The 13,522-nt window shown below is 38.8% G+C and overlaps 1 protein-coding gene and 1 long non-coding RNA gene across 27 annotated transcripts in view; both read left to right on the top strand.

Moving 5' to 3' along the window:
- Window positions 1-13,522, top strand: part of rl (Mitogen-activated protein kinase rl) — a 198,743-nt gene that overhangs the window by 54,665 nt on the left and 130,556 nt on the right. The gene's annotated exons all lie outside the window — the stretch shown is intronic.
- On the top strand, window positions 7-13,356 carry LOC147644101 (uncharacterized). Its single transcript, XR_015271071.1, has 2 exons — window positions 7-11,287; window positions 11,342-13,356. It is a non-coding gene; the product is annotated as an uncharacterized LOC147644101 (long non-coding RNA).

Here is a 13,522-nt window from a genome sequence, read left to right as displayed (position 1 = left end):
GTACGTCTTAAAAGCTATTATACCATGCAACATTTTTTAAAGAAATTGGAAGTTTCACTTACACCGTCTTGGCATATACACACACTAATCATATGGTAAACAAATAAGAAACCTTCTTCTTCCGTTTTTGGTTACATGCTCACTTTGGTAACTTTGTGGCCTCGGAATTTTGAGATTATTGCTGCAAATATCTATCTGAACCTATCTTCTTGTTTCGTAACCTAGAAAACTGTCGATAAGTTTAGGAAACTGAAAGTGAAAAAAGCCTCGTTATTATCGTTATTTAAGATATGTGACTTCTAGCCCGAGCACGTAGTAGCTAAGGAGTACGTGGCTAAAAAAACAGAAAACACGGCATGTGGGAGTACAACATCCTAGTCCGTAATGTATATCCCTCCATCGGCTGAAGAGCCAACTTATTGGAAATACCTATCGGCAATTCGGGACGTTTCCAAAAGGCTTTCAAATAGGGTCCAATTATTGGCTCTGGTGTTCTTTTGTCTTCAGATGGTGTGTCAAATGTCCTTCAGACTGCTGCATAGCATGACCTCATAGATGGCTTGCTCGATTTTTCCTTATCTCAAGTTAACCATGTGCATAATACATTGAACCGCTTTCTTGATCTGTGCTTACAATGCCATGAACTCGTTCTTTTCGTTAAGTGTTTCGGTAACCTATCCGTTGGAGTCTAATAAACCGCCTTGGTTCAACAAAAAGCTAACACGCCGTAAAAATTTAAAGTCTAGACTTTATAATAAATATAAACTCACCGGTTCCCACAATGTTCCCTCTGGTTATCTAAAGGTTCGGTCGAACGCTTAACGCTTAGTGTTATACAAATTTTTTCGATTTGACCCAAAAGAGTTATAATTTTTTTTAACACTCCTCGCTTTCATCTCTGATCAGGCCAGTCGATTCTCCTTATGTAGCTTTAATTTTTTTTACTTCATTAGTTCACCCTTTATTTGTAAGCTTTATTATAAATATAAGCTCACCGGTTCCAACATTATTCTCTCTATTTATCTAAGGCCTCGGTCGAACGCTTAACGCTCAGTGTTCTTACAATTTTTTGATTCGTTGTAGGGTACAGATTGCGCAGGACCCAAATCAGTTTTATATATTTATTAACACTACGGGTAAACTCAATTTATATCCTACCACGCTTTTATTTGTTAATACTACTGTAAAATCTGGTCCGACAAATTGATTCTCCCTATGTAACTAATATTCTTTTTATTTTATGGTCGCTTCCGAGGCCTACTAAATAGTTAAGCCAATGCAAAATTTTAAAATCACCGGTTCTTTATCTATTCTTTTCTCTTATTTATCAGCGCAGTTATAAAATAAGTATTTAACGTGTCCAGTTCTCACAGGACCCACAGCAGTATTATAATTTTGTTAGCACTAAACGTAAGCCTAAAACAAATCCTTCCTCACTTTCATTTGTAAATATTACCGCAAGTAATAATCGAACTTAATTTTTAGTCCTAGCTTAAAAAAAAGCGCTGACTTCCTGTCCTATCCCCTTCTAAAACCTCCCACTTTCCCATTATTTGGAAGGAATCGTTTATTATTCGTCTCCACAAAAAAGGTAGCAAATCGGATGCCAACAGTTATAGAGTAATCTCTAAATTGTCGGCTGTCCCAAAAGTTTTCGAAAACGTAAAAACTCCCCATTTACTGCTGCTTTGTAGTTCAGTTTTATTTAGAGAAGATCAACAATAAATCTTTTAAAGCTCTCTCCTAAATTTAGTTCTTTCTTGACCATTCCTTATTAGGTGTGCGTTAAAAATAGTCGTGGATCCTTTTCGGGAACGAGTTCAGGGAGATCGGTTTTAATCCATCAGTGTTGCCTTCTGCCGATGGGATGTCATTATGTCCGGGCACCTAGGTTTTTTGAATGTCGTTCCTTTCGACCTATTTTTAAATGGTCACCTTGGTTCCAGCGACTGCCGCTGCTCTATGTATCCTTGTTATGTTTGTAACTTTGTATTCTCTCGGGAGTACTGGCCACAATACTAGGGCCTCGTAAGCTGAAATTGCTCAAACCCCTGATGTTTTGAGCAATATAATGGTCTTCGGGTGTAGTCCCCAGTAGTTTTGAACATTTCCCTACGTTCATCCTTTCTCTCTAATTTTTTGGGTCGTTCCTTTTCCATGACAACTTGGACTCCAGAAGGAAGGCTATATTCAGAATGATTGTAAGTCCTTGACTTTCTTGTCGAGTGCCTTACAGAAGGATTGAACCTTTATCCTCCTCTTGCTGACCTTTGTGTGGACAATTTACCAATTGTCCCAGTTTATTCTGCAAGACTGTCTTCTCGGTACCGTTTTGCTAATCGGTAATGCTAGGTTTTGAAAGATGAACCTGTCCTCTCAGACCACACGACTTTCTTGTCGAGTGCCTTACAGAAGGATTGAACCTTTATCCTCCTCTTGCTGACCTTTGTGTGGACAATTTACCAATTGTCCCAGTTTATTCTGCAAGACTGTCTTCTCGGTACCGTTTTGCTAATCGGTAATGCTAGGTTTTGGAAGATGAACCTGTCCTCTCAGACCACACGTGCTGCAGCAGCACTATTCTTGATCCTACAATGTGAGTTCCAAAGTAAACAGGACTTTAAAAAAAAAGACAGAACAAATAGTTTTTTCGGCAAAATCATTTTATTTTATTCAAAATGGTCTCCTTCTGCTTTAATACAGCGTTTTGCACGGTCCAAAAGCATGTCGAACGAGTGTTTTAGCTCGTTACCCGATATGGCCGCCAGTACGCCGGTGCAAGCCTTTTGAATTTCCTCTACGTCTGCATAATGCTTTCCTTTCATCGGCAAATTTTTTTTCCGAAAAGGTAGAAGTCACACGGTGCCATATCAGGTGAATACGGGGAGTTGTTGATGGTTAAAATGTGCTTTTGGTCAAATAGTCGGACACAAGCGTCGATCGATGAAAAGAAAGCGTTATGCACTAAAACATTCGTTCGACATGCTTTTTGACCGTGCAAAACGCTGTATTAAAGCAGAAGGAGACTATTTTGAATAAAATAAATTGATTTTGCCAAAAAAACTATTCGTTCTTTTTTTTTTTTTTTGTAAAGTCCTGTTTACTTCGGAACTCAACTTGTATATTTGCTGTTTTATTTGTAAGGTAAGATCTCCTTATCCCTGAAAATCCCACATGCTGGGAAATATAGGGTTTGGTGTGTTAACTTTTATTGTTACAACAAATAATATCACTAAAAAGAGACACACCTTTATCATTGGTTTTGAGCTTATCCAGCTACCCTTCAGATTAATCTGCACGACTTTCGCCATCTATATTGGTGGGAGTTAAGTCGGGCATTTGTCGTCGATGTTCATGTCTTCCAACAACTTTTTGGTATCATCAGAATGGCCTTGATCTTGACCTTCCTTATGCCGTATCGAATTTTATGGTCCTAAGCTTCTTGAGTGTGGCCCAGTCCTATAGGATCATCCGGGCTCTGAGTTCGGATGCCCTTTGGCAACCAGATACGGGTTCTCGGTCTCGGTGGAATTGATGGCTAGCCCATGTGTCGCTAATCTTAGCCACTTAGTCGTGGAGTTTATACACTGTCTCTGGCCATCTCTCTAAACTTATTCGCCCAATTGACGAAGGCTGTAGCTTTCGGCTTACCATGGGAGTCCGTCGCCCTCTTAGCTGCACTTCGCTCAATTTTGAGACTGACTTCGCTTTGCTTATGAAGGCTCAAACGCTTCCGGGTTCGCCTTCCTACACGTCTTATATTCCGTGATCTCCGCAAGGAATAAGGCTTTATCTTCTGCGTCAAGAGGTTTAGCCTTGACTTTAGCCTTATTCTTTTCTATTTTGCTTAGGATGGAGCGGACTCTATTGACCATGTTCGCTTCTTCTAATGTTTATTACGTAAGTTTTATTGACTTTGGTGGTGCACAACCAAACCTGGGATTGGCTTGGCAGTAGAGTGCTACTAGCGCTGCTCTCTGATATCGAGCCCCATATGTCAAGATTAGTCGAACCACAGCTTTATAAAGCTACATAATGTTATGGTCTTTGGGTGGAGTCCCAAGTTATTGCCAAATATATTCCTGAAACACAATGTCTGCTTTTCTGATGTTACGCTTTCTTGAGAGCTTTCGGTCCAGTAACACCCTAGATACATCGCCTGCTGTGATAGTTTTAGTTCTTGGCCCTGTTGCTTGTCGGGATTTTGGATCTTCTTTAGAAAAGCATTACTTCCGTCTTCCTTGTGTCGCTCAACTGCCTAATTATTTAATCATTCCAATGCTCCTGACATTATATTACTTATTACTCCTGTTATTAGTAGCACTACTTTTATTCCTCCACATTTAAGTTCCTTCAATATGTGCTTAAAGTTAATTAGCCAGAGCGATAGAGCCCTGTCCTAAGCTGTGCCTTTCTTTAGTACTCCCGATTTTGGGTTCATTGCAGTCAATCTTAAGGTCGAAAGCTCTGTTGCTGAGAAAACGCAACGTGTTTTTGGGTTTTGCCGAAATACTCTGTAACGTCCGATTTTCTAATTAAGGGGGTAGACCACCCTGACATTTTTGAAAAATAGTTTTTTTTATTTGTTTTTACATAAGTTTTATGCCGATATCCTTACGGTCATTTTAAGACATTGGGCTTTTAGATAAAAAATGACTGTGCAGCATGTACACCATACGACCATTTCCTAAAAAAGTGCCTTTTTTGATTGGCTATATCTCCGCCATTTGGAATTTTTTTTGTATTCTTAATAACTTTGTCAAAAATTTTTTTTTTTAAATTCTCAAATTTTCAAGCGTTGAGGGTGGCCTAACCCCTTTATAAAATTAGCGTCAAGAAGTGGAGCATGTTATAATTTTTTTGTAAAATAATTATTTAATTTTTAGAGCTACCAACTTTGTCAGCAAGGCAAAGAAGTTTAGCGAGGTGTCCAGAGACAGTCTGGCTATGGCTCTGGTGGATGAGCACCACGATGACGATCGCCTGTTGTCGGAGAAGTGGGACACAGTTAACATATGTTGCAAGACATTTTCCATCTATGATGGTAAAATGAGGTTGATATTTTTGGGTTAGGTGTTAGTAAGCCCGATAGGACAGAATACGAGGAAATTGACTACCGGCGTGCTGCCAGGTTGTTTGCTTGCATGTTTACTAAGTGTGTTAGTATTAAAGATTTTAATTTGGGAAGGGGGGTATCTACATCGGAGATTAGTGTGTACAAATTATTATAATTTGCACATAAGACTTTAAAGGGTTTATGCAGTTCGAAGGAGGTTCGACAGTGTCGCAACACTAATGGGATATAGGATCTAGTAGTTCTACATGGTACGTGGAAATTAAGCTGACTCAACAAGTCAGCACTTTCCACATCACCATGGATAAGGTTATAAATAAAGCTTATTCCTAGCATCAATCTACGATTGGCTAAGGATGGTAAGTTTATTAAGAGAAGTCTATTTGAATAGGAAGGTAATCTTTGGTTTACATCCCAATTTAAACCGCGTTGAGCGAAAAGTAAAAAGTTCTTTTGAACCGACTCAATGCGTTTACTATGGGCGCCGTACTGAGGGCTCCAAACGCAGCATTCATATTCTTAGATAGGACGAACTAAATAGGTATATAATGATTTAGTGACAGAGAGGCTATTGAATTCTTTCGACCACCGTTTAATAAATCCAAGCACACCCCTGGCTCTATTCACCATAGACGAAATATGATCAATAAAGTCAAGTTTTGGGTCCAACCGGACGCCCAAATCGTCAACAGAATTAATTCTTTCCAAAGAGCAGCAGTTCAGCGTGTAATTGGCAAGCTTAGGAACGACACGAGAGAATGTCTTTAGCTTGCATTTCGAGCCATTTAAGTTTAATAAGTTTACACGGCACCAAGTTTTAAAATTATTAAGATCTGTTTGTATTGCACGCAAAGCTTGACGTCATCCGCGTACATCAGTATAGATTATGACAATTATTATGGAAGCCCTTTATAATATAGGATGAGAGCTCCAAAAGATTTGTTGTTGTTGATCTTCGCTTAATAAAACCATGTTGACATCGAGAAATAACCGATCTACAAAGGTGCTGCAAGTGAGGAGTAATAATGTTTTCGAATAGTTTAGGGATGGCCGACAACTTAGAGATTCCTCTATAATTGCTGGCATCCAATTTGCTACCTTATTTGTGGTGCGAAATAATAAACGATTCCTTCCAAATAATGGGAAAGTGGGAGGTTTCTAAGGATAAGGTAAACAACTTCAGATAGGGATAGCACAGGGCGTCGGCACAATACCTGAGCACACAGCTAGGAATTCCGTCGGGACCTGGCGAATGAACTGGCTTGACACGATGAAGATCTAAAATAAGATAGCTTTCGTTTAGGCTAGGACAGAAAATTAAGTTTGATTTGGGTAAGTCGTAGGAATGAGTCTGATGTAAATTCGAAGAGTTTGAATAAGTTGTTTGAAAAAAACTGCGAAAATAGATTGGCTATTTCCTGGTGATTATTTACGGTAGTATTTTCAAATTAAAGCGAAAAGGTTTTGTGTTATACTTACGTTTAGTATTAACAAAATTATAAAACTAGATTGGGTCTTGAGAGAACTGGACCCTCCGATGAGTCAAACAGTTCTTATAACACTGCGCGTTCAGCACGGTAAAGTTTGACCAAGCTGATAAATAAGATAAGATTGAGAACCGGTGATATTAAATTCAACGGCTCAACTCTTTAGTAAACCACGGAGGCTTATTCGAGATTGGCGGATAGATTAACAAAACACATCCAATGAAAAATGAATTCATTGCATTATAAAAAATATCCACGCCATCATCCATGTCAGTACACATGTAAAGGTCGGACCAATTAAATTCTAAAATAAAATTATTTTCGGATACAACGGACTTTTTTGACTGTACGGTCAGACATATTCTGTAAGTCAGACTCAATGTCGAGAGTCACATCGAAAGAAGATGATTGGATTGGATTGGGTTGCGTTAGAGGTGCCACTCTGGCTAAACTAACTCTCGCCGCATCTTAGACAAAGCAAATATCAAGCCAGCGCTCGAAGGAATTTCGTACATGGTTGATTTGAGACAGCGGAATGTTGAAAAAGCCAGCAATAAAATCATGTTGTGTAGAAATTAAGTGGGTAACAGTAAAATTATTTGAGGACCAAATAGCCTTAGGGATGTTAAAGAATCCTAGGACTACCAAATGGTCCCCATCCAAAAGTCTATTGGAAACCATCTGAATAGCGTAAAGGTGGTTCCAATAATTAGGGAGTTCCGACAAAGGTGCTATGTAGGAACAGGTAATAAAAATGGAGCTACCATTGGCAGATAGCTTCACACAGACAAATTCAACATTAATGCATACTTCGAAAGTTAATAATTCTGACGTGAGTGAGGAGTCAACCGTTATGAGGACACCACCCCCCACAGATGGAAAAACTTTGGAGCCCAAAATCTCCGGTTTTAACCAGGTTTCTGTAAACACAATAACCTGAGAAGCAAACGAAAGACTATCAGAATACAAGTAAGGAAACTTACTATGTAAGCCTTTTGTATTTTGATAGAAAAGTGGGTAAGTTTTTTGCGTCCGGATAGGTAGACGTAGAAGGCGCAGTGGTCTGAACGGGCCTAGGAAGAGTTATTCCTACAGTCCGATTTTTCTTCTTCTTAGCTTTAAAGTTCTTGACAACAATATACTCTGGCCAAAATTAGGTTTCCATCTTTATTTTAATTTGCCGGCTCGGGGTTTGCTTAGGATAAATGCGATAACATTTTCCGATGTTTGAGCAGGGGAGAGCCGCGAAACAAATATATGTATCCGGGCCTGGCGCCCTGGTCTGGGGGATTGGCAAGACTCTGAGAAAACGAGGGACAAAACGGAAATCACAGGGAGCACGGGCACTCACGCGGCACATTCGGGCACCGTATATTTTTTAACGCTCGATCTCAGCATCCTTTGATTTAATGCTGAGGTTGAGAGCCGTGCTAAGGAAAGCTGAGAGCATCTTGCGGGTATTTGGAATCCCCTTACATAATCTCCCTTTTCACATTGCGACTGGCCTCGCAGGAATAACGCAGATGTTTTTGTTCACATCGTCCACCGTCCGAGCTACAACACCAATACACTTGCCGTGCATGTTTGCCATTATTAAATTATACTCCTACCTCTTCACAACAAAAGGGGGTGTTTTTTAACGATGTGCTCCGACTCACATCAAATGGGGAGTGGCAAGGATAGGTGTTTTAACAAATTATATACGTTAATCTCGATGGACAGTTCAACATGTAACATGTAATAGAACACGGAAAGGTTCGTCTTACACACATTAAGGGCTAACAACAATGGCAAACATAGTTTGACGTCATCTGCTTACATCATCACATTTGAGTGTAGATCCACTTAAGGCAAGTCATTGATAAAGAGCCCGAACAGAAGAAGGGAGCCACCCCGTGAGGAACGCAAGAAGTAACAAAAGAGAGAGAGAGTTTTGAGAGAGAGCGCTTAAAGGCGATTGAATACGGTTGGATAAATATGTTGCAATCCAGTTAGTCAATAAAACAGGGAAACAGAGCACAAAATTCAAGAAGGTTTGTAGATGTTGATCTGTTTTTCATAAAGCCGTGTTGAGAGGAGGACATAATTGATCGGCGTTGGTGCTGCAGCTGCGCAATAATCAGAAGTTCAAATAATTTGGGAAAAGCACTAAGCTTTACAATTCCTCTGTAGTTTTCGATATCAGATTTACTGCCCTTTTTATGATGAAAGATTCCTTCCAACTTTTTGGAAAAAATGAAAGCCGAAGAGACATCTGAAAAAGAATTGACAGAGGTCGGCATAAAGTAACAGAACATTGTCTCAAAACGCAGCTAGGAACGAGATCAGGACCAGAAGAAAAGGAAGGCTTTAGTGTCTTTTAGAGTCTAAAAAACCTTTTCTTCGCATATAGCGAGAATGAAAATGAAATTAGAATGTGGAAGACTGCACAAATTTTGCGAATAGGTTCGCTATATCAGGCTCGTTAGACGCGGACTCAGTATTGAAATGAAGACAAGAAGGAAAAAGTTGGGATCTTCGTTTTGAATTAACAAACGCGAAAAATTGCTTTGGATTAGCCTGGAACTCATTTCTACACCGATTTCGTGGTTTCTGTAGCATTCAGAATTGTGGGCTAAGAATTTTGTGCGAGCTGTCAAATATCTAGAAAGGTCCTCCTGTGACCCGTTTTTAAGTTAAGAAAGTGGACGAGAAACCCTTGGGGGCTTGGGAGACGCATCAGGTGAAGGAAAGGATGGGACATAAATGTCAAAGGCAGAGTATAAAATGTTCAACTTGCTAAGTTTCCCCAACAGACTACGAGCATTCTGATAGTGCAGAGAAAACGAATTGATTAGTAAAGAATCACGAACCTTAGTATATAACGTGCAATTTTAAATGAAGAAATATCTCGTTTCTGCTTAAAATTGAATTTTGAGACGGAGAATTCAACAAAGAAACATTCAATTTGTTGCTCAACTGAATAGCGACGTCTTTTTCGGATGCATCAGAGTTAAGGCGAGAGACAGGAACTAGGCTTTTCGGAGCAACGCCATCAAGAGGCGCTGGACTCCTTAGGGCGCCGGACTCATATCTCCTCCATAGATAGTTGAATGGTGTGGTCTCGGGCTAGAAATCGGAGGAGATGCAATGGTGACCGGCCGGCCGATCGCAGAGTGAGCATCCTTCAGTTGGTTTGAGGCCAGCAGGGCTTTGCTTGCTGCGGCATCATGCGACGTAGATGCTTGATCCACGTTGACTGGCTGCAAGGTCGAAGATGCGACGATATCGGCTAGTCCAAGGAAAGGGGCAGCATTCAATACTTGAGCAGACGCAGCGACATCGGCAGATGAGTCATCTGCAACACCCGTGGTATGACCATTGGGTGGGTTGCGTGGGCTGAACAGCAAAAGGGGGCAACTTGCAAGAGATTATTAGAAATCCCGTATTGCTATTTGGAGTGACGCTTATCAGTTTTATGGTTCCGTTTTCCTTAAACGGCTTACTAAGTCCTAGAACCTAGCCGCCAAAGATTGAAACTCCAAATGGGTTTGTCTCATAAAAATACGCATTTCAGATTTAATATGTAGGCAGCTCGGGCACGTGTCCAAGCCAGGGTGATCCCGCATGCGGTCAGCGATGCGCGGGCCAACAACCAGGGTGTGCGGCGTTAGTGCACAGCCAACAATAAACAGTGTCTTTCCTTGAAGTAATTTTGATGCCATGTGGACAATCCGTGACACAACAAGTTGACATTATGTTGAATTATTGATAAATCGCAGTAAGCACTCGCAAGCAGTGTTACCAGGTATTGAGCTCGCAAATAGGCTAGATTTTGGGTAAAAATATGCTAGAATAGGCTAAAATTCAGAAAAATATGCTGAAAAATAAGCTATATATTAAAATCCAATAATATCTACCAAACTAAAGTAATTTTCATGTTTTTATTATATTAAACACGTTAAAAAACTTCCAATATCGTCGTTCTCCCCGTCATTTTATTTGTCTTTTTTTTTTAATTTGGGCAAGATACTTTTGTAGCAACGAATAGGTATGACAGCATTCATTGTGTCTTCGTAACCCATATCTATAACATTGAAATATATTATTAATAAAATATAAATATGTTTGACACAATTTAAAAATAAACCTTATGCTTAATATTGCATTCAAGCTTTTTAATGCCATTTTATTGCGCAATTTTGACCTCACTATGTTCATTTGGCTGAACACTCGGTCATCGATATCAGTTATTTTAAAATATTCAAAAATATTTATGAAATCAAATATATTTTTGTGGGGTCGTTATCCACTGCAAATATATTGACCTTCTTTAAAATATTTTTATATTTTTCGTTGGTGACAAATACATTAAAAAAATATGCTAAATTATTTTTAAAAATAGGCTAGATTTATGGCTATAGACTATTTACAAATTTTTAGGCTAGATCATTTAAAAATAGGCTAGATCTAGCCTGAAATAGGCTAAACTGGCAACACTGCTCGCAAGTAAAAGAAAGGCAATTAAATTGTGTGGCGAAGGAACCAATCACAACAGAAACAGAGGGAGAGAGAAAATACAAGCTTTTATCTCAGATCAAGAAAATATGAAATACACTGAAACCAATGCAGCAGTAAGCGGTAAACGCACTGCACAAAAAACAAGAGCGAAAGACTATTTTTCGCCGACTTTGTTTATAGAAATTAAAGTCACTGTCTTTATATGAGATGATCCAGATGTTTTTGGGTAAATAAAGATCGCCGAAACACTGATCACTTGCCAAAAATTTGAGCTTTTTAGGCACAGCGAGGGCGAGAGAGCGTGGGAGATAAGAAGTGCAGCGGCTCAGCGAGAGAGCATGAGAGCTTAGGAGATAGAAAACTGAAACCTTTAATTGTCGCGACGGCGTAATCGACAGCAAAACGAAGAAGGCACAAAAAGGAATGCAAAAGCTAAGACTAGATTGGGAAATTAAACCAATTATATACACAAATCAGAATAGTTGCATGCACACGCGAAGTGAACGGGGAGATGTTGTACAAAAAATAGAAGATTTAATTTTACCCCGGTGTATATTAGCAAACTTTAACAAAAATCGAGACCGCAAGAAAAAAAAATGTCCGTTCCGTTTCCGTTTTTTATACTGAACAACCAATTTTTATCTTTAATTTTTTGTTTGTACGTTAATTTTATTTTGTATAACGTAAAAGATAATTTTTCATAATATAAAAAATAAAACACAAACACACCTGGTAATTGAATTTGTTGAAAATTTTAACTTAAGTTCGCACTTAATAGAAAAAAATGTATGGCTGCTAATCGTTGACCCAGCCTAACATATTTTGTTGAGAGAAGGAAGTAAGATATATATACCTATTTGGAACTACGCTTAGGCGTAAGCCCCCGTTCGGTTATATCATTCTTATATTTGGAATTTATTTTGTGAAAATCGGACACTATCATATGGCTACCATTTTAACAATTAAAAAATATTGGGAAATAGTATAAAAACTTTTTTATTTATTTATTTGACCTTAGATATAGTTTTTTTTTAGTAGTAATATCTTATTACGGTTTATAAATAATGTTAAATCAAAATCGAATTTATTCAGACGCCAGAAAAGTCAGCAAAAAAGCCCGTAAATTTAGATACAATTGTTTGATATATTTTTTATAGTTTTTCAATTTTACTGATGAAATGGATAGATTTTTAGCGATTTAAACTCTATGGCTACAAATCTTTAGCGGCCCAAAGTTACTTTTGTTTTATTGGTTGTTTTTAGCAATGATTAGCGATTTGTGTTATATCAGTAATCCGTTATATTTCGCCGCTGTAAAAATAATCGACTGGAACCTATTGTCATCGTCCAGCTTTTTTTTTTTGTTTATAAGATAAGTGAAATGGACAACAGTACGTAAGTCTGAAAACAGCTTGGGACAATCTAAAATATTCCTTAAATTATACAATCAATAGTTGTTGACTCCTCTTTAAATGTAAATCATATCGGGAAAACATTGCACCATGATCAATGATCATAAGCGTTCAGAAAAAGTATCGTAAAAATCGTAAAACTCGTCAAGTGGTCAGTGCTGTCACTTTGTAACAATGTCGAATATTAGAGAATCTTTTTAATTACATTTAACACAAGCTGGCCCGACGAACTTTGTCTCGCCCCTAGTTGATGTTTTACATAACCCCAGAGTGATAATAAAACGCAGATAACTAAAATTTGTATGTAATTTATTTGAATCTAATCAATATTGTAAGCTATAAGTATTTCCCAGGGCAAAAATAAACAATGAAGACGGCTTTCCAATACGGGAACATGTTACTTCCAACGATTGGTCTTGCGATTTATTGATTGTCGCGAAATCCAACCGAACTGTGAATTGAACCGACTTAAATTTAAATGAAAGATAATTTGAAATTATTAAAATTTTTGTGGAATTTGGACTTCCCCTCCTTCTAATAAATAATTAACAATAACTCTCACAAAACATACTGTTTGTTTGTTGTTTCCAAAGCTTGGCCGCTCTTGCACTCCCGCAAGTCGGCTCTTCGCGCACGCCTCATCGGGCTAGTCTAAGCGCTCCCGCGCCCACTCTTCGATGTTCGCGAACGCCCGCTCCCGAGTTCCCGAGCTTAGCTTGCTGCTAGACGAGCTGAGGGACGGCTAGTTCGCGCTCCACTTCTCGGGCCCGCTCTCGCACTGTTAAGCTTAGCTTATCGGTCGGGAGCGCAGCCCTTACGTTTAAGCTAATTTATTCTATATATGATGCGTAATAAAGCGGAAGCAATTATTCGAGCTCCACGACGCCCCCGACTTATGATTTAACCACTAGGGATTATATATTTTCTGACTGCGTCGCGGGAGCTATTTTCCAGTACAGGATCTTTAGCGGCAGGATCGCCCCCCTTCTATTCACATACTTTGGTAATTTTTCGTTACTATAGTGGTAATAGTGGCAATTTGTTACTAT

The sequence above is a fragment of the Drosophila serrata genome, unplaced genomic scaffold (assembly GCF_035046125.1).
Source record: "Drosophila serrata isolate PLE 108 unplaced genomic scaffold, ASM3504612v1 contig_229, whole genome shotgun sequence".
NCBI lineage: Eukaryota > Metazoa > Arthropoda > Insecta > Diptera > Drosophilidae > Drosophila > Drosophila serrata.
The sequence above is the reverse complement of the archived record's forward strand: the minus strand, read 5'-3'. Positions and strand labels throughout refer to the sequence as shown.